At 48.1% G+C, this 25698-nt stretch overlaps 1 protein-coding gene across 2 annotated transcripts in view; it reads left to right on the forward strand.

Moving 5' to 3' along the window:
* The first annotated feature begins 13066 nt into the window (after positions 1–13066).
* LOC140394099 (actin-related protein 2/3 complex subunit 1A) overlaps positions 13067–25698 on the forward strand; it is an 82772-nt gene continuing 70140 nt past the window's right edge. The window contains exon 1 of one of the 2 annotated variants that reach the window (XM_072480942.1): positions 13067–13226. The gene's annotated coding sequence lies outside the window, so the exon portion shown is untranslated. The remainder of the gene's footprint in view (positions 13227–25698) is intronic. The other variant, XM_072480943.1, reaches the window with a different exon arrangement.

Raw genomic sequence — 25698 nt, forward strand, 5'->3', positions numbered from 1 at the left:
CGTATATTTAATTCCCTGTCCTAATATAACATTACCATGCCTCCTATTTTTACTCCCCCCCCCTGCTTTTTCCCTTTCCCCCCTGACTGCTGACGTTCAGATTTTGTTAAAGAAATCAATGAAGGGCTGCCAACTCCGGGCGAATCCCTGTATTGATCCTCTTAGAGCGAACTTGATTTTTTTCCAGACTGAGAAACTCTACCATATCGCTGACCCATACTCCTGATTTCGGGGTCCCTCCAGCTCAGCAAGATCCGTCTCCGGGTCACCAGGAAGGAGAAGGCCAGAATATCGGCCTCCCTCCCCCCCTTTGCCCCCGGATCTTCTGACACCCCAAATATTGCTAATTCTGGACTCGGAGTTACCCTACCTTCCAGGACTTCCGACATGACATCTGCAAATCCCTGCCAGAATTCCCGCAGTTTCGGACATGCCCAAAACATATGAACATGGTTGGCGGGGCTAACCCCACACCGTCCACATCTGTCCTCCATCTCCTCGAAGAACCTACTCATCCGAGCTACCGTCAAGTGGGCCCTGTGGACTACCTTGAACTGAATCGAGCTGAGTCTAGCACAGGACGAGGATGCATTTACCCTTTTCAAGGCTTTTTCCCAGTTCAGTTTCCAGCTCCCCTCCTAGCTCCTCTTCCCACTTTCTCTTCATCTCTCTGATAGCAGCCCCTTCCCACTCTAACAATTGCCTGTATATGTCCGAAACCTTCCCACCTCCAACCCTTGTTTTTGACAGCACTTTACCCTGTTGTCCCCTCAGGGGGAGACGAGGAAAGCTTGGGACCTGTCTCCGTACAAAGTCCCGCACTTGAAGGTACCCGTTCCCACCCGGCAAATCAAACTCCTCCTCTAATGTCTCCAAGGTCGGGAAGCTCTCCTGGATGAATAGATCCCCAAACCTCTCAATCCCTGCCCGCTGCCATACCTTAAAGCCCCCATCACGGGACAAACAGGTGATTGTCACAGATCGGTGACCACACTGACACCCCCTCCAGTCTCATATGCTGCCTCCATTGCCCCCACACCCTCAGGGCTGGAACAGAACCCTCTTGGCAGGGCGATCCCAGCCCCCGGCCCTGGATGGCTGTCCACTGGGAGTGGGACCATCCACCCCAGACCCCAGGAGCTGCTAGCAGCTAAACTGTGTATCCTCAGCCACGGTCGCACCCATTAGGTTCACGCTCAGTGTCAATCATCGTCCAATCCAGATAGATTTGGATACGTTGTTGGTAAGGGCATTTTTGACAGAATTAGAACAGGGGTTCAGCCCATATCATTGCAGGACACCGAGCCCCGGTGTCACCTACATCGGGGAACCGCTGGCGATTACAGGAACTACTATGGTCCCGGTTGTCTACGGGCAGCAGTCTTTTTGCCTAACCCTGGTCACGGTACGGGTGAAGGGTCCCAGTGTGCTTGGCTGAGATTGGTTGCAGCGCCTCCGCCCGATTGGCAGCAGGGTTCTGGATTCGTTCTGGGGGCCCACACGCGGTGCTGGCAAAGTACCCTGCCGTTTTCAAAGCCAGAGTGGGCACTATCTGCGGGGCCTCACGATGATTTAAGTGGACCCTGGAGTGCAGCCTAGGTAATTCTGTGTCTGCCCTGTTCCACACGTTCTGTAACCTAAAGTGGACGCAGAGCTCGACTGCCTCGAAGGCTTGGACATTATCCGTCCTGTGAAGTTCGCGGGTTGGCAGTGTCAGTCATCCCCGTCTTGGAAGTCCGACTATAAGACGATTGTGAACCAGGCCTCCAGGCTAGACTGTTACCCGTGCCAAAGATCGGGGACCTTTACGCAAAGCTCAGTGGGGGACACTCGTTCACCAAGTTTGACAAGGGATATGCGTACCTCCTGTCGGCACTCGATCCAAAATTGTGGAAGTATGTGACGTTAAATACTCACCGGGGGTTATTCGAATACACCAGGTTTCCGTTCGGGGTCTTGTTGGCCTGCGGCATTTTTCAGCGTGTAATGGAGAACATATTGCAGGTCCTACTTCGTGTAGCGGTTCATTTGGACAGCGTACTAGTCAACGGGACGTCAAACCAAGACAACCTCAACAAGGTGCTCCGTTGCTTCACGGCGCCTGGTGTCCCGCCTCCATAGGGGGAAGTGCGTTTTCAACACCTGTGAGGTAACTTACTTGAGCTGCCGTGTGGACCAGGCCTTCACCCGGTCGAAGGTAAGGTTTGGGCCATTCGGCAGGCCCTTGTTCCTGAGGGGGCTACGGAACTCTGTTTGGTCCTGCCACTCATTAATTATTATGGCAAGTTTTTTCCCGAGCTTGGCAATGATGTTGGCACCTCTGCACAGGCACCTCAAGCCAGGCATGAGTATGGGTTCAGCCATAGATGATGGCATTAGCGGAGGTGAAGAAGCGGCTCTCTTTTTCCCGGCTGCCCACCCGTTTCGACTGCACCAGGACGCTCATGGTCACTTGTGACACCTCGCCTTCTGGCATCGGGGCGGTTTTATCCCACCGACTGGACGATGGAAAGGAACGCCCGAACGCATTTACCTCGTGGACGCTAACCGCAGCAGAGCGAAACAATGTCCAAATCGAAAAGCAGAGTTTGGGCATGGTGTTTGCTGTCAAGTAATTCCATCAGTACGTTTATGGGCGTTGGTGCATGGTGATCACCGATCACAAACTGTTGTTGGGATTGCTTGAAGTGGACAAGGCCATGCCCCCCATTGTGTCAGCTAGGATTCAGCGATGGGCCCTCAATCTCGCGGCATATGTGCTGGAGCACCGCCCCAGGACACAGATCACACATGCGAATGCCTTTAATCGACTCTACTTTCCGACTAGGCTGCCGACTCTCTATAGCACCAACGAAGTCGTTGCCACCATGCACTTTGCCTGACACATTGCCTGTCACGGCAGCCTGGATACGTGTGTGTGAATCGATCCCCTACTGTCCTGGGTTCGCCACATCGTTTTCTATGTTGCGCAGCATCGCCTGCCACCCTACGAGCTGAAGGCCTATGTCCAAGATTGCAGAATTCAGCATCGAAGATGGTGTCCTGTGAGGAACACGCGTGGGCGTCCCACAAAAAGGGTAAGGCCCCATCCTGGCGGACCTCCATAATGGGCACCCAGGGGTGTCAAAAATACAGATGCTTGCCCGCAATTACGTATGGTGGCCGGGCATAGAATATAGAACATCCAGTGCAGGAGGCCATTCGGCCCATCGAGTCTGCACCGACCCACTTAAGCCCTCACCTCCACCCTATCCCCGTAACCCAATAACCCTTCCTAACTTTTTTGGTCACTAAGGACGATTTATCATGGCCACTCCACCAAACCTGGACATGGAGATCGAGCGGCTCGTCCAGCACTGCGGGATATGTCCAGAGGCAACGTCCCTCCATCTGTGGGTTGCCCATGGGCACGGCTCCATGCCGGCTTTGCAGGACCCTTTCATGGATCGATGTTTCTTCTCCTCATTGTCTCCCACTCGAAGTGGCTGGACATCCACTGCCTATCGTCGGCGGCTTCTACTTTTTACGGCAGATACATATTTGGACTTAGTGGAGGGAAACGCGTTTAACGTATATGAGTGCCACTGGACCGGGTTGATTAGGTTCCCGTGCCTCTCGAGTAATACAAGTTGCCCAACTGAGGCAGAGCTCCCTTGTTGTACCATCAATATGACGCAAGGCAGGTTGAAGTAACGTCAATTAAAGTCTTTATTAAGCAGAACTTGATCCCCAGCAGCTTGGTTACAGAATGCAGCTGCTGGGGGAAATGCCGGGTTCTTATACCGGCATTTCTGGGCGGAGCCCAGTAGGCGGCTGATCCTATCAGGACCCGGCATCCCTCCACCAATAGCCTGTCGACACGTGGTGTACCGTATTACCCCTAATACATACCACCACATTCACCCCTTGTTGAAAAAGAACCCGGCGGGATGGTGGTTCGCATGGTGGTAGGGGTTTACAGGGTCAGTACTGTGCCGTAACTCTGAACAAGAAACAAAATTGTTGCTTTAACTGGGCCAACGGGCCAAACAGGGTCGGCATTGTGCCGTAACTCCAAACTATAAACAAAATCATCACTTTAACCGGCCAACGGGCCAAACAGGGTCGGCATGATGCCAGAACAAGAAACTATCTACAATAATGCCGCATTTACCGGGCAACACGGGCTAAACAGGGTCGGCATTGTGCCATAACTACGACAATACACAATAACTGAAAACGTTGAGATGAATTAAAGTGATTCGATGAGCCGGATGGGTGCCCTGGTCGTCCTTTTCGATCGTCTCGGGTGTGGTGGTGATGGCGCTGGCTCGAGTCCTGTTGTCTCTGGGAGCGTAACGCTGTCCCCTGTTTCCTTACTCCTGGGCGGGTCTGGGAGGAGAACCGAACCCCCCCGGGAAGGGAGTGGCTGCGGGATGAGCCGGCGGGAGTCAGGGGGTGGTGATTGGTGTTGGGGGGGGTGTGGGTAGCTCCAGCGGGCGCCAGGTCTCGCAGGAAGACCGTGTCCTGTCGGCCACCAGGGTACTCCACATAGGCGTATTGCGGGTTCGCGTGAAGGAGATGCACCCTTTCCACCAACGGATCTGACTTGTGCGCCCGCACATTTTCCGGAGCAGGATGGGTCCCGGAGCTGCTAGCCAGGTCGGAAGTGGCGTTCCAGAGGAGGACTTCCTAGGAAAGAGAAGGAGGCGCTCGTGAGGCGTTTGGTTCATGGTGGTGCACAGCAGAGACCGGATAGAGTGAAGGGCATCCGGGAGGACTTCCTGCCAGCGGGAAATTGGGAGACTCCTAGACTGGAGGGCCAGCAGGACGGCCTTCCAGACCGTTCCATTCTCCCTTTCCCCCGGGGGTTGTAACTGGTCGTCCTGATCGAGGCTATACCCTTGCTGAGCAGGAATTGACGCCGTTCGTCACTCATAAAGGAGGACCCCCTGTCGCTATGGACATAGGCGGGGAAATCGAACAGTGTAAAAATGGTACCGAGGGCTTTAATGACCGTGGCCGCTGTCATGTCGGGGCAGGGGATGGCGAAAGGGAAACGGGAGTATTCGTCAACGACGTTCAGAAAGTACGTGTTGCGATTGGTGGAGGGGTGGGGGCCTTTGAAATCGAAACTGAGGCGTTCAAAGGGTCGGGAGGCCTTTATCAGGTGCGCTCTATCTGGCCTGAAAAAGTGTGGTCACCGGGGCGGATGGGGAGCTGGTGGTAGGTGGACTTGAGGTCCACGGTGGAAAAGACCTTGTACTGTGCAATCCGATTGATCATGTCGGATATGCGGGGGATAGGGTACGCATCTAGCTGAGTGTACCTGTTGATGGTCTGACTATAGTCGATGACCATCCTCTGTTTCTCCCCGGTCTTAACGACTACCACCTGGGCTCTCCAGGGACTGTTGCTAGCCTGGATGATGCCTTCCTTCAGCAGCCTCTGGACTTCTGACCGGATGAATGCTCGGTCCTGGGCGCTGTACCGTCTGCTCCTGGTGGCGACGGGTTTGCAATCCGGGGTGAGGTTCGCAAACAAGGAAGGCGGTTCAACCTTGAGGGTGGCAAGGCCGCAGACAGTCAGTGGGAGTATAGGGCAGCCAAATTTAAATGTTAAACTCTGGAGGTTGCATTGGAAGTCCAACCCCAGGAGTGTGGGCGCACAGAGATGGGGGAGGACATACAGCCGGTAATTTCGGAACTCCCTCCCCTGCACCGTTAGGTTAGCGATGCAGAACCCTTTGATCTGAACGGAGTGGGAACCCGCCGCCAGGAAGATTTTCTGGGTGCTTGGCCGAATTACGAGGGAACAGCGCCTTACCGTGTCCGGATGAATGAAACTCTCCGTGCTCCCAGAGTCGATAAGACACGGCATCTCATAGCCATTCACCAGGACTGTAGTGGTTGCAGTCTGGAGCGTCCGGGGTCGCGACTGGTCGAGGGTCATCGAAGCCAAAAGTGGTTGTCGAAGTTGATCATCGTAGTCAGGCAGTATGGGGCCGTCTGTGTCGGGGTCCTTTCCTGACAGCCAAGATGGCGGCGTCCACGGATCGAACACGGTTGGGGGTGTATAAAATGGCGGCACCCATCTCTCCCTCGTGGCGTCCAGGGTCCAAAATGGCGCCGTCCGTTGGTCGCACGTGGATTGCTGGAGGGGCTGGGTCTGTGGTCCCGTTTCTTCCCCGGAGATAGCGACGACCCCGCGGGACTTGCACACCGTTGCGTAGTGGCCCTTCTTTCCGCAGCTTTTGCAGGTAGCCGCGCGGGCCGGGCAGCGCTGCCGAGGGTGTTTCTGCGAGGGCCGCAAAAATAGCAGCGGGACCCCCCCGGTTGGTCTGGTGTTTTGGCCGCGCAGGTTTGCGGGGGTGGGGGCGGTGCCGGAGAGTCGATCGCAGCGGGGGTCCTCGGAGCCCAAGGGGCTGCAGTGCAGTCGGGGGCATAGGCGCGGGCATTACACGAGGCCACATCAAGGGATGCCACCAGGGCCCGAGCTTCTGAGAGACCCAGAGATTCTTTCTCCAGAAGCCTCTTGCGGATCTGGGAAGAAGCCAAACCTGTCACATACGTATCGCGGACCAGGAGCTCTGTGTGTTCATTCGCCGTTACCGCCGGGCAGTTGCAGTTCCTACCCAGGATCTGCAGGGCGTTATAGAACTCGTCCAGCGATTCCCCTGGAAATTGCCGTCGTGTGGCGAGCTGGTAGCGAGCAAAAACCTGGTTGGCGGGCCGGATGTAGATATCCTTCAGCGCGGCGATGGCTTCGGGGAAATCGTCCTCGATAAGAGAGTAGATGTCGGGACTCACCCTGGAATAGAGGACCTGCATTTTTTGTTCGTCTGTTGGTTTGCCGGGGGCCGTTCGGAGGTAGCCCTCAAAGCATGCCAGCCAGTGTTTGAAGATAGAGGTCGAGTTAGCTGCTTGGGGTGCGATGCGCAGGCACTCCGGGGTGATGTGGAGCTCCATATTCCCACGTCGTTTTTTCTTTAATTTAAGTCTGCTTAATAAATTGTTGTACTGTCAATATGACGCAAGGCAGAACAAAGAACAAAGAAATGTACAGCACAGGAACAGGCCCTTCGGCCCTCCAAGCCCGTGCCAACCATGCTGCCCGACTAAACTACAATCTTCTACACTTCCTGGGTCCGTATCCCTCTATTCCCATCCTATTCATGTATTTGTCCAGATGCCCCTTAAATGTCACTATCGTCCCTGCTTCCACCACCTCCTCCGGTAGCGTGTTCCAGGCACCCACTACCCTCTGCGTAAAAAACTTGCCTCGTACATCTACTCTAAACCTTGCCCCTCTCACCTTAAACCTATGCCCCCTAGTAATTGACCCCTCTACCCCGGGGAAAAGCCTCTGACTATCCACTCTGTCTATGCCCCTCATAATTTTGTAGACCTCTATCAGGTTGCCCCTCAACCTCCTTCTTTCCAGTGAGAACAAACCGAGTTTATTCAACCGCTCCTCATAGCTAATGCCCTCCATACCAGGCAACATTCTGGTAAATCTCTTCTGCACCCTCTCTAAAGCCTCCACATCCTTCTGGTAGTGTGGCGACCAGAATTGAACACTATACTCCAAGTGTGGCCTAACTAAGGTTCTATACAGCTGCAACATGACTTGCCAATTCTTATACTCAATGCACCGGCCAATGAAGGCAAGCATGCCGTATGCCTTCTTGACTACCTTCTCCACCTGTGTTGCCCCTTTCAGTGACCTGTGGACCTGTACTCCTAGATCTCTTTGACTTTCAATACTCTTGAGGGTTCTACCATTCACTGTATATTCCCTACCTGCATTAGACCTTCCAAAATGCATTACCTCACATTTGTCCGGATTAAACTCCATCTGCCATCTCTCCGCCCGAGTTTCCAAACAATCTAAATCCTGCTGTATCCTCTGACAGTCCTCATCGCTATCTGCAATTCCACCAACCTTTGTGTCGTCTGCAAACTTACTAATCAGACCAGTTACATTTTCCTCCAAATCATTTATATGTACTACAAACAGCAAAGGTCCCAGCACTGATCCCTGTGGAACACCACTGGTCACAGCCCTCCAATCAGAAAAGCATCCTTCCATTGCTACTCTCTGCCTTCTATGACCTAGCCAGTTCTGTATCCACCTTGCCAGCTCACCCCTGATCCCGTGTGACTTCACCTTTTGTACTAGTCTACCATGAGGGACCTTGTCAAAGGCCTTACTGAAGTCCATATCAACAACATCCACTGCCCTACCTGCATCAATCATCTTAGTGACCTCCTCGAAAAACTCTATCAAGTTAGTGAGACACAACCTCCCCTTCACAAAACCATGCTGCCTCTCACTAATACGTCCATTTGCTTCCAAATGGGAGTAGATCCTGTCTCGAAGAATTCTCTCCAGTAATTTCCCTACCACTGAAGTAAGGCTCACCGGCCTGTAGTTCCCTGGATTATCCTTACTACCCTTCTTAAACAGAGGAACAACATTGGCTATTCTCCAGTCCTCCGGGACATCACCTGAAGACAGTGAGGATCCAAAGATTTCTGTCAAGGCCTCAGCAATTTCCTCTCCAGCCTCCTTCAGTATTCTGGGGTAGATCCCATCAGGCCCTGGGGACGTATCTACCTTAATATTTTTTAAGACACCCAACACCTCGTCTTTTTGGATCTCAATGTGACCCAGGCTATCTACACACCCTTCTCCAGACTCAACATCTACCAATTTCTTCTCTTTGGTGAATACTGATGCAAAGTATTCATTTAGTACCTCGCCCATTTCCTCTGGCTCCACACATAGATTCCCTTGCCTATCCTTCAGTGGGCCAACCCTTTCCCTGGCTACTCTTGCTTTTTATGTACGTGTAAAAAGCCTTGGGATTTTCCTTAACCCTATTTGCCAATGACTTTTCGTGACCCCTTCTAGCCCTCCTGACTCCTTGCTTAAGTTCCTTCCTACTTTCCTTATATTCCACACAGGCTTCGTCTGTTCCCAGCCTTTTAGCCCTGACAAATGCCTCCTTTTTCTTTTTGACGAGACCTACAACATCTCTCGTTATCCAAGGTTCCCGAAAATTGCCGTATTTATCCTTCTTCCTCACAGGAACATGCCGGTCCTGAATTCCTTTCAACTGACACTTGAAAGCCTCCCACATGTCAGATGTTGATTTGCCCTCAAGCATCCGCCCCCAATCTATGTTCTTCAGTTCCCACCTAATATTGTTATAATTAGCCTTCCCCCAATTTAGCACATTCATCCTAGGACCACTCTTATCCTTGTCCACCAGCACTTTAAAACTTACTGAATTGTGGTCACTGTTACCGAAATGCTCCCCTACTGAAACATCTACCACCTGGCCGGGCTCATTCCCCAATACCAGGTCCAGTACCGCCCCTTCCCTAGTTGGACTGTCCACATATTGTTTTAAGAAGCCCTCCTGGATGCTCCTTACAAACTCTGCCCTGTCTAAGCCTCTGGCACTAAGTGAGTCCCAGTCAATATTGGGGAAGTTGAAGTTTCCCATCACCACAACCCTGTTGTTTTTACTCTTTTCCAAAATCTGTCTACCTATCTGCTCCTCTATCTCCCGCTGGCTGTTGGGAGGCCTGTAGTAAACCCCCAACATTGTGACTGCACCCTTCTTATTCCTGATCTCTACCCATATAGCCTCACTTCCCTCTGAGGTGTCCTCCCGCAGTACAGCTGTGATATTCTCCCTAACCAGTAGCGCAACTCCGCCACCCCTTTTACATCCTCCTCTATCCCGCCTGAAACATCTAAATCCTGGAACGTTTAGCTGCCAATCCTGCCCATCCCTCAACCAGGTCTCTGTAATGGCAACAACATCATAGTTCCAAGTACTAATCCAAGCTCTAAGTTCATCTGCCTTACCCGTAATACTTCTTGCATTAAAACATATGCACTTCAGGCCACCAGACAAATCATAGAATTTACAGTGCAGAAGGAGGCCATTCGGCCCATCGAGTCTGCACCGGCTCTTGGAAAGAGCACCCTACCCAAGGTCCACACCTTCACCCTATCCCCATAATCCAGTAACCCCATAACCCATAACTCCACCCAACACTAAGGGCAATTTTGGACACTATGGGCAATTTAGCATGGCCAATCCACCTAACCCGCACATCTTTGGACTGTGGGAGGAAACCGGAGCACCCGGAGGAAACCCACGCACACACGGGGAGGATGTGCAGACTCCGCACAGACAGTGACCCAAGCTGGAATCGAACCTGGGACCCTGGAGCTGTGAAGCATTTGAGCTATCCACAATGCTACCGTGCTGCCCTGTGTTCCCGCTGTGTTCAGCAACCTCTCCCTGTCTGCTCTGCCTCAGAGCCCCACTGTCCCTATTCCCTAGTTCTCCCTCAATGCTCTCACCTTCTGAACTATTGCTCCTGTGCCCACCCCCCTGCCATACTAGTTTAAACCCTCCCATGTGACACTAGCAAACCTCGCGGCCAGGATATTTATGCCTCTCCAGTTTAGATGCAACCCGTCCTTATATAGGTCACACCTGCCCCGGAAGAGCTCCCAGTGGTCTAGATAACGGAAACCCTCCCTCCTACACCAGCTGTTTAGTCACATGTTTAGCTGCTCTATCTTCCTATTTCTAGCCTCACTGGCAAGTGGCACAGGGAGTAATCCCGAGATTACAACCCTAGAGGTCCTGTCTTTTAACTTTCTGCCGAGCTCCCTGAACTCCTGCTGCAGGACCTCATGCCCCTTCCTGCCTATGTCGTTAGTACCAATATGTACAACGACCTCTGCCTGTTTGCCCTCTCCCTTCAGGATGCCCTCTACCTGTTCGGAGACATCCTGGACCCTGGCACCAGGGAGGCAACATACCATCCTGGAGTCTCTTTCACGTCCAGAGAAGCACCTATCTGTGCCCCTGACTATAGAGTCCCCTATTACTATTGCTCTTCTGCGCTTTGACCCTCCCTTCTGAACATCAGAGCCAGCCGTGGTGCCACTGCTCTGGCTGCTGCTGTTTTCCCCTGATAGGCTATCCCCCCCGACAGTATCCAAAGGGGTATAGCTGTTCGAGAGGGGGACAACCACAGGGGATTCCTGCACTGACTGCCTGCCCTTTCTGGTGGTCACCCATTTCTCTGCCTGCACCTTGGGTGTGACCACATTTATATAACTGCGATCTATGACGCTTTCCGCCACCTGCATGCTCCTAAGTGCATCCAATTGCTGCTCCAACCGAACCATGCGGTCTGTGAGGAGCTCCAGTTGGGTGCACTTTCTGTAGATGAAGCCACCCGGGAAGCTGGAAGCCTCCCGGACCTGCCACATCTCGCTGTCAGAGCACTGCACCCTTCTAACTGACATTGCGTCAATTAATTAAAATGAAAAGTTTTTTTAAAAAAAAATTTTTTTTTTTTAAAGTTTTTAAGTTACTGTTAACTATCTGTTTCCTAGCACTAGATTTCTAATATCAATGCGAAAGCTAAATATAGTACTCTCCGATCTCTGGCTTAGATACCCCTCTAAATTATAATTAAGTAATTATGTTTAATTAGTTACCAATGCTTAATTTTTTTTAATTTAGTGTAGATTCCCAACCAGCCACTCAGGTCACAGCTTTTCTGTGATGTCACTTCAGTTTCCCCCCGAAACACACAATTTGAAAAAGGTATAAAAGTAAAAATGTGTAAAAATCACTTACTTACCTTCTGAGTGTCTTAGATGTTCTCAGGTTCTCTCCCTGACAGAGACTGCTCCTCCTCCTCCGAACGGCTCCCGAAACTAGGCCGCGATCTTTTTAAATCTCCGCTCTGACTCGCAGCTCCTGCGCTTTTTAAATCTCCCGTGCTTTTTAAATCTCCCGGCTCTCTCTCCTCTCGCACTCTTTTCAATGTCCCGGCTCTCTTTCCTCCCGCGCTTTTTAAATCTCCCGGCTCTCTCCTCTCGCGCTGCTTTCAATGTCCCGGCTCTCTTTCCTCCCGCGCTTTTTATATCTCCCGCGCTTTTTAAATCTCCCGGCTCTCTCTCCTCTTGCGTTGTTTTCAATGTCCCGGCTCTCTTTCCTCCCGCGCTTTTTAAATCTCCCGGCTTTCTCTCCTCTCGCTCTGTTTTCACTTCCCGGCTTTCTCTCCTCTCGCGCTGTTTTCAATGTCCCGGCTTTCTCTCCTCCCGCGCTTTTTAAATCTCCCGCTCTCTCTCCACTCGCGTTGTTTTCAATGTCCCGGCTTTCTCTCCTCTCACGCTGTTTTCAATGTCCTGGCTTTCTCTCCACTCGCGCTGTTTTCAATGTCCCGGCTCACTCTCCATTCGCGCTGTTTGCAATGTCACTGCTCACTCTCCACTCGCGCTGTTTTCAATGTCCCGGCTCACTCTCCACTCGCGCTGTTTTCAATGTCCCGGCAGGTTGAAGTAACATCAATTAAAGGCTTTATTATGCAGAACTTGATCCCCAGCAGCTTGGTTACAGAATGCAGCTGCTGGGGGAAATGCCGGGTTCTTATACCGGCATTTCTGGGCGGAGCCCAGTAGGGGGCCGATCCTATCAGGACCCGGCCTCCCTCCACCAATAGCCTGTCGACACGTGGTGTACCGTATTACCCCTAATACATACCACCACATCCCTCATTAGCGGGAAACAAAGCTGGACATAAACCCCCCAGCCTAGGTGTGGGCCCATCACGGCGACCCTTCGGGGAGTAGCGGTGTATAGTGTGTTCATTCAACATTTAAATAAACCTTTGTATCCTTTATGCTCCCGTGTGGTTGCTTTCTTGGACCCAACCCCAACAGAAGGGCACAGGACTTTGCCCGTACGCTTCAGACCTTCCATGACCGGTGGGCACCTCAGGGACCTACGGACATCACTGGCACAAGTGACGAGATTATCTAATTTAGTAAGCTTCCTTTTTTTAAAATGATATATTTCTCCTCGCTCTGCCTGTCTAAAATAAAAAGGGGACACTTTTGCGGGGGGAAAAAATTTGGCCACCTGGTGCCACCCTCTGAAGAGGCCGAACAAGGTCGTCGCCTAGCAACAGTTTGCGGGCGCGCCGCCGAGTACGGCGTCTTGTCCGCGTGCGCTCTCGCACACACGCCACCCCGTACGCGCACGTGCCCGCGGCGGGTGCCCAGAGCCCGCGTATGTGCGTGCTCGCGCGGGTGCCGCTCCCGGATCCCGACAGTCCCGTCTCCGCCCGGTGACCGAATTCGTGTCGACTGACCAGAGTCCGCGAATTCAAGCCCGACCACCCGCGCCAGGTACCGGGGTAGGTGAGGGGGAAGGGAGGGCAATCCGGGGCAGCGGTGTGAGGGCAACCGGGAGGCCGCTCCTCCCCCCTGAGGAAGCCGCCGAGGCCTAGGCCGGGAGCGAGCCGGCAAAACCGACAGGGGCGGGGGGTTGGGTTTGTACGGTTAGTACTGTGGCGGGCGGGGGAATAGTCGGTGGGCCCAGCCGCCGGCCACACTCCGTGGGGAGGTCGGCGAGGAAATGACCGCAGAGACCCAGGAAGGAGAAAGGCTTCCTCCTCCTCCTGCCTCCCTCCCGGTGACCTGCCCCTAACCCGGGGGGTCAGGCCCGGCGTGAGAGCCCGCGGGAGGGGGGAGGAGCTGGTTCCAGAGCTTAAGACAAGTGTCCTGGGGCCGGAACTGGCATCCTAGCCGGAGGAGGGAGGAAAAGTGAATACAATACAGTAACCGGGACAGTTCCTTCCTCAAGAGTTACTGCAGCGCCAAGGTAACGAGGTGGTCAGAAATCACACATTTTTTCACTGGAGTTCATCAAAGTATGTACACGATTCTGCTCCAAACTAAAGCTCGAACGTTTAGTAATTCTCCAGTATACTGGAGCAATTCTCTCCATTCAAACGAATGAAGAGTGAGTGACATTGCTTTCCTTGTGTCTACCCCCTTAAATCCTCAAATATTTGAGGGAGGGGAAGGAGTTGATTTGTGTCGAGTGTTTAATTGGAGAGAGGGGAAGCTAAGATTTTAGGAATTTTAGGCATGTTATCCAGGGAAACCTGTTTGCATACCTGCTAAATGATTTGACCAGATTGCTCCCCAGAAAGCTATTGGGTATCTATCCTTTGTCACCTGAGGAAGGAGCAGTGCTCCGAAAGCTAGTGTTTAAAACAAACCTGTTGGACTTTAACCTGGTGTTGTAAGACTTCTTACTGTGCTCACCCCAGTCCAATGCCGGCATCTCCACATCATATCCTTTGTCAGCCAGCGACAGTATTCTGCATTATTTTTGTTTTTGTCCAGGCAATACAATGTAAAGTTTGAGAAGGAATTTATGCAGAAACCTTCGATCGTCTGTGAACGTTCTCCTTTTCAAGTTCGTTCACATTTTGTATATGTGGTTTTGCCACAGTTGTGTTATGGACGTATGAAATAATTTGAATTGTCAAGAAAGAGAGTGTTTAGCCTTAATGTGAAGCAGTTATGGGTTAGACAGTGCTCATGATGGAACAAACTAACATGATGAACTTAAGCCCTACACTTCAATACAATCTATGTGCTGGTTTTCCTGTCGCATGTTTGCACCAATGAACATAGTCGCAATATTGTTATATGTTTTTATGTTAAATCATACATAACTGATGACAAAATGAATTTATATATTGATGGTGTGTTTTGGATTGGATTGGATTTGTTTATTGTCATGTGCACTGAGGTACAGTGAAAGGTATTTTTCTGCGAGCAGCTCAACAGATCATTTAGTACATGAAAATAAAATAAACAGAAAATACATAAACGGACAAGAAAAGGTCCACAATGTAAATACATAGACCGGGTGAAGCATACGGGAGTGTAGTATTAATCAGGTATCTCCCCCCCCCCCCCTCCCCCCCCGGACCAGAAAGTCCCCCTCGAGGTCGGTCCGTCAAATTTTCAATCTGGCACACGACAATTCCATCAGCAGGCAGGACTGGAAAATTGACCCCCATGAGTGCTTTGCCCAAAGGGGAAGTCCTTGGCTCATCGTCCACTGTGCTTCTTTGTGAGCTGTTTTTCTTGGTAGTTTTTGTCAGTGGTCATTTGCCCTTGGCTTTCACACTCGGGGACAGGGTGAGGAAGTAAATCATAAGTCTACCTCAGCTTGAACAGGAATCAAGCCTGCACTGTTGCCATTATTCTGAATCACACTAGCCATCTAGCCGATGAGCTAACCAATCCCCGTGAATGCCAATCCGAGAAATGACTGGTTGTGGTGGAGGGGGTGATTGCTGGCTAAGACACTCAGAGAATATTCCTTTCCTCTCTTTTGAGTCAGTTGGGGCCTCAGTTTAATGCCTTAGAAAGACAGCACCATGAGCCATGCAGTACCCCTTTAGTAATCGTTTCAAGCCCCTGGTGTAGGAATTGAATCCATGACCTCTACATTGAGAGTTTACCACTGAGCCAAATTAACAGATTTTTGATTTATTACTCCAGTTTTCCTGTGGACTCAACAAACTTTGCAATTACGTAAATAAGGTGCAACAGTCCATATGTTAGAAAGATTTCCATTCTGCACAAATGGAGGAGCTTCTGTCAAAGACTGCTTCCAGAGAAGTCTCATTTAATTTTGAATTTAAAATTGAGATGAACTGTGTCTTGAAAATGGAGGTTGTACTTTGGATTGGTTTTAGAATGGTTGTTTGTTTTGTGAGTTTGAAGGTACATTGTACCAACCTCTAATGTTTTCAGTGTAATGAGACTTGAGTCATTTGGTTGAAGTCTGAATAGGGTGGGGAACAATAAGATAAGAGAGGAGGAATGTAAAGTGTTCTTGTTAAAGATAAGAATCACAGCAAAAGTGAGTTGATTGTGACTGCCGGCTAAAATACTTTGCAAAATATTTTCTTCATTTAAAAAAAATACTCGGTGGCAGTTTACACTTGTTTTCTTGTTTTCTCCAGGAACTAGGAAAATCATGACTTGTTCTGTTTAATTCAGTTTAGTTGACTTCTATGCATTTTACATGTCAATCAGTAATCTTTATAATCTGCAGTGAAGTTATTGTGAAAATTCTCTATTCGCCACACTATGGTGCCTGTTCGGGTACACGGAGGGAGAATTCAGAATGTCCAAATTACCTAACAGCACATCTTTTGGGTATTGTGGGAGGAAACCGGAGCACCCGGAGGAAACCCACGCAGACTTCGCACAGACAGTGACCCAAGCCGTAAATTGCACCTGGTACCCTGGCACTGTGAAGCAATAGTGCTAACCGCTGCTACAGTGCCGCCCAGTAACACTTGGTCGTTGAATTAACTGACAGATCAGTGCAGAATTGAGGGAGTGTTGCATTAACAAAAGGTGCAATGTTAAATCAAGGCCCAGCCCTCCTATTAAGGTAGACATATCCCATGGATATGTTAATTGCATGCAAACAGTGGGCATTAACAGGGAATTCACAAGGTCAATCAGCCTCTTTCATGGCTATGTCCATGCGCAGGTGTTCACCAGTACACTTCAGGCCATCTGGTTCTGTAGGGCATCCCCACACTTCAGAATATCACTTTAATCTGATTAGCTAACCTTCCTTTAAAGTTTTTATTATTATACTGTATTAGTGGTGCCTCTTTCAGAAGGGGTACTTAATTCCACTATATTGACAACCTTTTGGTTGGATCAAAAGAGGTATGAATAAACACAAACTGAAACTATGGTTGTTGGGTTAGGGAGTGTTTGCGTGTAATGTTAAATAGATGCTTATAGAAATTACATAAAAATTGGCTGTAATTCGATCCTTTACCACCTGGATTTCTGGAATATAACATGGTAGCAGGGAACCGTTTCCTTGGGGTGAAAATTGGAAACTTCAAACAAATTCAGATCTAAAACTACAATTCTAGTGGCTATTGTGAAAAATGTCAGAAAATAAATACCAACTGTTGGGGTATGATTACTCTCCGATAGTTATACAATGTTATTTTTCACATATTATGCAGACAACACCCAGCTCTACATGACCACCATCTCTCCTGACTGCTTTCCTGTTGCTAAGTTTATCAGACAACTTATCTGACATTCCAAACTTGGTGCACAGAAATTTCCTCCCAATTAAATATCGGGGAGGCTGAAACCTTTGGTCCCCCACTCCAAACTTGTTTCCAGCTGCCAACTCTGTGCCTCTCCCTAGCAACAGTCAGAGATGAAACCAGAGACGAAAGAGAAAATGCTGGAAAATCTCAGCAGGTCTGGCAGCATCTGTAGGGAGAGAAGAGAGCTAACGTTTCAAGTCCGATGACTCCTTGTCAAAGCTGTCGAGCTTTGACTAAGAGTCATCGGACTCGAAACCTTTGACTCGAAGCCACTAGACTTCTCCAATTCTGGCTGGTCTCCTGCATTCTACCCACACTAAATTTTAGGTAATCCAAAACTCTGCTGCCTGTGTCTCAACTTGCACCTCATCCTGTTCATCTATCGCCCATGCCCTCGTTGACCTATATTGGCTCCGGGTCAAGCGATGTTTTGATTTTAAAGTTCTGGGGCTGGATTCTCCGCTGTCGGGATTCTCCGTTGCGCCGGCAACGCACCCATGCCCGGTGATTTCCCGATGGCGTGGTGCTGCTCACAATAGGAAACCCCATTGGCTGGCAGGACGGAGAATCCCGCTGCCGGCAGGGGCGACCGCACCAGAAAACTGGTGTGACAGGATGGAGAATCCTGCCCCGATCTTTGTTTTCAGCTCCCTCCATGGCTTAATCCCTCTTTATCACAGTAATTCCTCACCCCACAACTCTCCAGGATATCTGCACTGCTCTAACCCTGACCTCTTGAGTATCCCTGATTTTAGTTTCTCCACCATTGTTGGCAGTTCCTTCAGTAGCCTAGGCCCTAAAATGTGGACTGCCCTCCATATACCTCTCCATGTCTCTACCTAATTTTCCTCCTTAAAATTCCTAGTTCTTTGGCTGATATTTTGGTAATCTGACCCAATAGCTCATGAGGCTTGTCTCATAACCTGTTTCATAATGCTCCTGTGAAGCACCTTGTGGCATTTTATTCTGGGAAATATGAACAATATTATCAATGAAAGAATTAAATAGAAATGGCAGCACGGGTTATGATCCAAACAAAAAGGAAACAAGAATACACTCTTGGCATTGTCATTTCCCTACAAGTAAAATCAGAAACAAACTATTGTGTGGGAGGAATGCCCGAATGGTGAATCTCCAAATCTAGTGTTCTTGGATGAAATTTACAAGAAAGACGGACTGTTTATATGCTTATGAGGCATCATAAAACTTTGGTAGATTTTTGAAATCAGATTGTCCTTCCATCGAAGAATGCATCATGGATTTTAACAGATGGTATGAAATATTTACTAAATTTAATTTGGGAATTCCTGGATTAAATTGCTGGATTGTGCCAAGGTGTCTCATCTGGGCAGCCTACTGATTCTAATTGGATTTTGGTTCTTCGAGATGGATGACCTCTTTAGATTAGATATCTGCTGCCTTGAAAATATTCTGGAGAACCGATCGTTTCCTTCAACTTTCATGGAACAAATGGAGCATTCTGCAGCAGCACAAGGGGTAAAGAATTCGAGGAGTTTCAAAATGGACCAGATGTTGGACACAACTGATATAATGAAAGGATTAAAGACCAGCCGAATGAGGATGAAAGCATCTTAATAGACCTAACTATCATAGCAGAAGACCGAATTGGAACAGTAATAATAGGGGAATTAATCCCAGGAATGTCCAAGGAACAGTTAGTGCTTCAGTTGTGACTCAAAATACCATCATGTGCCGAACTATCCAAAACAGGGGCAAGGTCCTTTTTTAAAAATAAAGACAAAAATAATTCTCACAAAGGTAGTCCAGATAATGGTGTAGCTGAACAAAAAGTTATGCTGGTCAGATGGAGTTTTGATTCTGTGGCGAATGTGTTAGTTGAGACATCTTTAACTTTGCAGTACTAGATAGTCCTTGCACTTCAACAGTATGTGGAACAGCAAAGTATTATGTTTATTTACTAAGTAGTGAGAATCAGCACAAGGTTAAGGAATATAAAAGTAATATTTTCAATAGGTTTGATGTAGTTACTAGTGTGATGCCTGTGCTGTTGAGTAAACCTACCATGATGAATAGTCAGTGGATCTGCAGGATATTATTGTGTCAGCTTCGCAAAGCCTGATGTTTCTCATCAGTGTTAATGGAATCAAGTGAGAATCAGAGATAGAAAAATGCCCTAAAGATGCAAAGATAATTTTCACATACTATTGTCAAAGGTTAAAATTTGTGTGGTTGAAAATATGAGGGTAATGGAAGATTAGTGTGAAATGTAAAAACTTTTTGACACTGACAAATTCTGTTGTAAGCCTTTCATTGGCATGGGACTTTAGCAGGTAGTTGCCATGGATCTAAAGATATAGGACAAAAACACTTGCATTCTATATTTTGTAAACCTGGCGACCAGATTTAGTCTTTCTGCAATAATGTACAGTAAAGACAAAAGGGCAAAATCATGGATAAATGGATAGGGGCTGGACTTGGGCCACCAGCAAAGTTTCTGACAAATAATGGAGAGGAGTTTGTCAATGATGACTTGAGTTCTGAGAGGTGAAAATATGAACATATTTTGGGCAGAACTATTGCAGCTAAAAGTTCTTTCAGCAGTGGACTTTGTGATAGGAATCATGCAGTGAACGAAAAAATGCTGCATAAAATTTAGCTGTTCTGCCAGACGGCAAATTGACAATCGCCCTGTCATGGGCAGTTCATGCAAATAATTCACTCTGGTGGCTGGACGGCTTATTGATTGGTCCCTGAGTGAAATCACACATTGCCTTCTCTGCTGTGCAATACTCTTGATCCAGAAAGCAGCACAATTTAATCTTTTCTGTATACTTGAATGCTTTGCATGCAGGGCGATAGGTTTTCAGCAAGTTACGATCTCAGAAAATTCAGAGGGCACTGGGGTATAAAGACCATCAGAGAATTTAATTGAGGAGATTTGGTGTCTTGTAAAAGAGAGGATTGTGGGGAATGGAAATGCCCTGGTAAGATAATAGGTCATGACGATTAGAGATTATTTGTTAAACATGACAATCAGTTAAGCTTAATGTCATGATTAATTGCAAAATCTGATTCTGAACAGCTGACAGAAGTAAACAAGGCACCTTGTACCTCCAAATGCTCCTGTGGTTTCTGATGAAGGTCCCGAGGAACAGAATTCAACAGATCAAGGGCTTAGTTAGTAGTAATGTGAGTGATTGTGACACACACTGACTATTATATCCAAAAGATGAATACCTCAGGGTAGATATTCGGGTGACATATGATGGTACTAGCAAATAGAGGGAGGCGACACTTGTGGGACATGCAAAAATAATTATTGCAAGTTTAAATATTTGGTTGAATATTGGCCAAGAAGTGAGGTCCACGGACAGGCAGAAATGGCATGAAAGTATACAGTAGGAAAGCACTGCAAGTACTGGAATAGAGTCTAGAATTGACTTGTGTCACAAAAATATCACAGACTGAAGAAGAATCCTTCAGTAGTGCGAGAGGATGATTTCACAGTGGTAGTTCTGGCAGATTTAAAAGTGCAAGGAGAGGCCAGAGCTTGAATAGATTGGACAATGAAATAAAGGCTACAGAACTGAACTAGACACAGAGGTCCTCATGATCATGAAACATTGGTGGCTGTAGATGCACTTTAGGATAAACTAATGAGAGCCATAAAAGGGGAATTAGATTGGAGAGAGTTCGGAGTTTGTTCTGAGGTACCAGATAAAGGGCAACCAGGTTTGTCACATTGATGGATTTGTACTAAGATGTCATTGCAGATTGGATATAAGGCTAATCGCTCGGAACTTTGAAGAGCGAGTGGGTATTACAGATGTTAGAGTGAACTCTCCCACAGCTAGAAATGTAATTTTGAAAATTGTTTTAGCTCTTTCGGCCACATATTCATGGGAGTGTAGAACAATCAACATAAAAGTTGGATTTCAGCAGTGCGTGACCTAGAGAGAGGTGTTTCTGCAACCTGCCAAAGAAACAACAGATGCAGAAAAATGGCTACGAGAATCAAACCAAAAGCGTCACGGTGGTGCAGTGGTTAGCATTGCTGCCTCAGGACACCGAGGACCTGGGTTCGATCCCAGCCCCGGGTAACTGTCCTTGTGGAGTTTACACATTGTCCCCGTGTCTGCGTGGGTCTCACCCCCACAACCCAAAGATGTGGAGGGTAGGTGGATTGGCCATACCTTTTTATCAAAACAGTAACAAATATATACAAGGCCAAACGGTACAAACACTAATTTTGTGTTGGAGAAACCGGTTACCCTCCCCTCAATACCAATGTACGGAGAGGGGTGGGTGGACAATCTGATTATTAAAACAGTTCACAACACATTTCTACAAAAATGAAATAGTAAAAGCACTAAACTTTGCGCTGGAGAGACCAGATACCCCCTCCTCTGTACCAACAGAAGGGAAAGGAAGGGGGGGTGGTAGAGAGGGCAAAGGAGGGTGGTGGGGAGGGAGGGACTCGGAGTGATGGTGGGGAGAGGCAAATAGGGCACTGCCTGAACTATCCACGGAGGCAGAAAAACAAAAGAACCTTCAATTCTGATGTGCCAGATTCCGGGAGTCCCCCAGAGAGGGTGAGAGGCGACACAGTGTCAGATGCGAGTGAGCCCCGCACCCCGCTACAGAACGCCTCATGTGCACCCTGCGCTCCCGACACTGGGCGGCTGACAGCCTTTGGACAGTCGCCCTCCGGGCCCGAATCCTCCACCACACTTGAGTGCGGCGGACGACACGGGCCCACCAACCGACCCAGGGGTTGCCTTGATCCCGACACCGGGATCATCGACAGGTGGGATCACCTCAGGCTCCTCCCAGGGCCCCGCGACAGCGGGAGGCGGTGGTACAGATGCCCGATAAATTATACCTTAATTGGGAGAAAAAAAAGAATTGGGTAAGAACCAAACAAATTCACTAATGATCTAAATGGTGCTTCCAGGGTATGTTAATTTTCAGTTAGACCAATTTGCTGAAAATAGATTGTGCTCAACTAAAAGCAGATTGGGAGTCACGCTAGTGGGACTGTTAAATATATTGGTTTAGATATTAGGCAGAGAATGTCTACACCCACTTTAAATCAACTTTACATTTTTGGAGAGTGTTACTCCCATTCCAGTTAAGTATATTAGGCCCCAGCAGAAAGTTGAGGTTGTATCGAAAGTGACTGAACTTGATTGGTCAATTGAACTGTTTTGTCATTTGAATGAAACATCCTAGAGTCAAGAATGTTTCAATGGCAGTTTTTGGTGGCGGCCATGGAGTGAGCGGTCGCACATTTGGTGGCTCAAGGTGGATTTTTGTGTCCTTCCTCACCCGAATGGTGTGGTATTTGAGGGCAAAAGGTGTATGAGTGCCCAGGGAAGGTAATACTCAGCGAGCATGAACTGCCCTGAGAAAAAGCGAGCAGCTTGAGCAGGAATGTTTTTGTGGTGCACCACAGGTGAAGATGGCCAAGGGCAAGGGAGCAGCGCTGCTCATCCAGTGGTTAACGGAGCAGCTGGTGGAGTTTTTGAATGACAAATTCCAACAGCAGAAGAAAAAGGCTTGGAGGATTTGGCCAAGGTGGTGGAGCTGCTTTGGGCAGCGATTGAACGAGTGCAGCAGAGGCAAAAGGCCTGGAGATCCAGAAGGTGGAGGAATTGATGGAGGATAAGGAGCGGCTAGCCTCGCTGGAGACAGAGCTTGGGATGGTGTTGTACAGCCAGAAAAGACAGAAAAATTGGAGGACCTTGAGAACAGCTCCAAGCGGCAGAATTTGAGGATAATTGGCACAGGGAGGAAGGATAGAGTGGGAGGAGAGAGGATGTCTTGTAGATACCTGCAGGTGAAGGATTTTGTGAGGAGAGAGGTGACGTCCTTCCCGGGGCTGCCGCCTCCGGTGTTGCAGGATAAGCTACTGTCGGAGGACAAAATGTGGGAGGGGGGGGAAGAGTGTCAGATATATACAAGGAATTGATGGAGAGGGTGGAAGCTCCAGTTGAGGAGATCAAGCACGTGGGAAGAGGGGCTGTGAGAGGGGGGGGCTGCCGGAATCTGGGCCTTATGGCCTTATGGAGGGTGAATGCGTTCTCATCATGTGCGAGGTTAAACCTCATCCAATTTAAAGTAAAGTGGTGCAGAGGGCCCACATGACTGGCGTGGATGAGCAGGTTCTTTGTGGAAGTGAAAGGCGGGGGGGGGTTGCAAATCACATCCACATGTTCTGTGCATGTCCACGGCCGAGGGGGCTCTGAAATGGGTTATCGGATGTTATGTCCGAGGTTCTAGGTGTTGTGTTGCCCGAGTCCAGATGTGGCATGTTTGGCGCGTCGAAAGACCCGGGTATCCAGGGGGGGGGGAGAGGCCGATGAGTTGGCCTTTTCCTTCCTGATAGCCCAGAGACAGAGACAGATTTTGTTGTGTTGGTGGGACTCTTGAGCCGCTGAAGGCGGGGGTGTTGGTGAGTGACCTAGCAGAATTCCTGAGGTTGGGGAAGATCAAGTTTGCTTTGTGCGGGTCGGTAGACTGGTTCATCCCGGAGGTGGAAACTGTTCATTGATTTCTTCAAGGAGGATTCAGTGGGGGTGTTTGGGGAGTGTAAGCGGATAAAAATGGGGAAGGCCGGATGTGGTGGGGGTGTTGGTATCGGCAGGTTGGGGATCCGTGGTTGTTTGTTTAGGTTGATGTGTTATATTTTGTGTATATTTGTCAAAAGCCTTGAACAAAGATATTTTTGAAGTGTTTTAATGGCAAATAAAAAAGTAGATCTGGAGAATGTTTACTTATTTCCCATTCTCTGATGATCCAAAGATCACACAGCTAGTCATTTTTAATGAAGCTTCCCACATTAATCTTTCTGATAGGATTTCTGGTACAGTTTTTTTTTAATTCATGGGATGTGGGTGTCAAGTCACTGGCTAGGCCAACATTTATTGCCCACCCCTAATTGCCCTTGAGAAGATGATGGTGAGCTACCTTCTTGAATTGCTGCAGCCCATGTGATGTAAGTACACCCACAGCGCTGTTAGGGAGGGAGTTCCAGGATTTTGACCCAGCTGAAGTGAATGAACAGCAATATATTTCCAAATCAGGCTGTTGTATGGCTTTGAGGAGAACATCCAGTTAGTGGTATTCCCATGCATTTGCTGTCCTTGGATGATAGCGGCAGTGTGTTTGAACGGTGCTGCTGATGGGGCATTGGTGGGTTCTCAGTGCATTTTGTAGATGGAACACACTGCTGCCACTGCGTTAATGGTGAAATAAGTAAAATGTTTGTGGATGGGGTGCCAATCAAGCAGGCTGTTTTGTTCTGGATGGCGTCTTGTGTTATTGGAGCTCCATTATCTAGGCAAGTAGGGAATATTCCATCACACTGCTGACTTGTACCTTGTAGATAGATGGTGGACAGGAGAAGATGTGGTTTCGGATTTGGGAGTCAGGAGGTGAGTTACTCAGCATGATTCTTATGGGTGAAAATGGGAAAAGTTGTCCAATAATTTGGGAAGCTAAGAAAATAAAAGTTGTTAAAAGTACTTTGTCTCCTGAAATACTGATGCTTGTGGGATGCAGTGGATATCACTATTTGTTAAAATTCGAAGTGAGATTCTGGATGCAGGGTGTACTGAAGATAGTATATCCATTTAAAACTGTATGGATAATCGTTCATTTTGGAATAAATGTACAACCTACAAAAAGTGAGATTGAGAAAGAATTACGGATTAAACCTTCTGGCATGAAACAAATGCTGGAGAGAAAGGAAATCTCAAATTAATGGGTGGCTACAAATCATCAGTCTGCACGTGCATTACGTTTTGTGTAACAAAATAAATTGAGTCCTCAAAGGAGATGCATTTTTCAGTGTAATGCCTTGTAATATATATGGAGATTTTTGATTTAATTTGTTTTGACATTTTTAGTTGTACATTGAAAATCTAATTTATTTAAAGAGAGAAAGGAATATGTTAATTTTATATAAATTGTGTTCGATTGCATGTAGGTGGTGGACATAACTGGGAATTTGCTGTACCCCTATAAATAGGCAACGGTTGAAACTTGTTATTGAATTGGGGGTGTATCTTTATAATGTGAAATTCTTGTAAATGAATGCTTATAAAAATGTGTAAAATATTGGCTTCGGTTTTATCCTTCAACTGGCTTTCTGGAATATAACGGGCATATTCGGAGATCTAGAAGTTGTAATGGAATCCATGTCAACATTCACCATTGGAACTGCACCAAATAGATTGACTAACAATCCAATTCATTGCTTTTTGTCGGATCTTATTGCTTGCAAACTGCGCCTTTATCAACTAAAACAGTGGCTGCACTGTAGGATTAATTCACTGGCCATAAAGCACTTTGCAACACCCAGAGGGTGTGAAAATCACTGTGTAAATGCAAAATCTTTCTTTCCCATGCTTGTCAATAAGATTAGATGAAAATAATATTGTCCTTTATGCCTCAGAATTTTTAATCAGTTGAAAACATTAATTGATTTTAATTATCCTGTCACTAGTCCATTGGCTAATTCCTTTTAATATATTTGATCTATCCAGTCAAGTCCTGCTGCACAGAATCATCTTTATGTATTTGGAGAAAATACATTTTGAAATATGTTTTCACTCATGTTTGATGTAATATGCGATAATGTCCCAATAGGACGCTGGATGAATTCCACTGCTTTGCATGCTTTTAAGTAAAAGGTATTGGTTACCAACAAAGGGTTGGAATT

The sequence above is a fragment of the Scyliorhinus torazame genome, chromosome 17, assembly GCF_047496885.1.
Source record: "Scyliorhinus torazame isolate Kashiwa2021f chromosome 17, sScyTor2.1, whole genome shotgun sequence".
Taxonomy (NCBI): domain Eukaryota; kingdom Metazoa; phylum Chordata; class Chondrichthyes; order Carcharhiniformes; family Scyliorhinidae; genus Scyliorhinus; species Scyliorhinus torazame.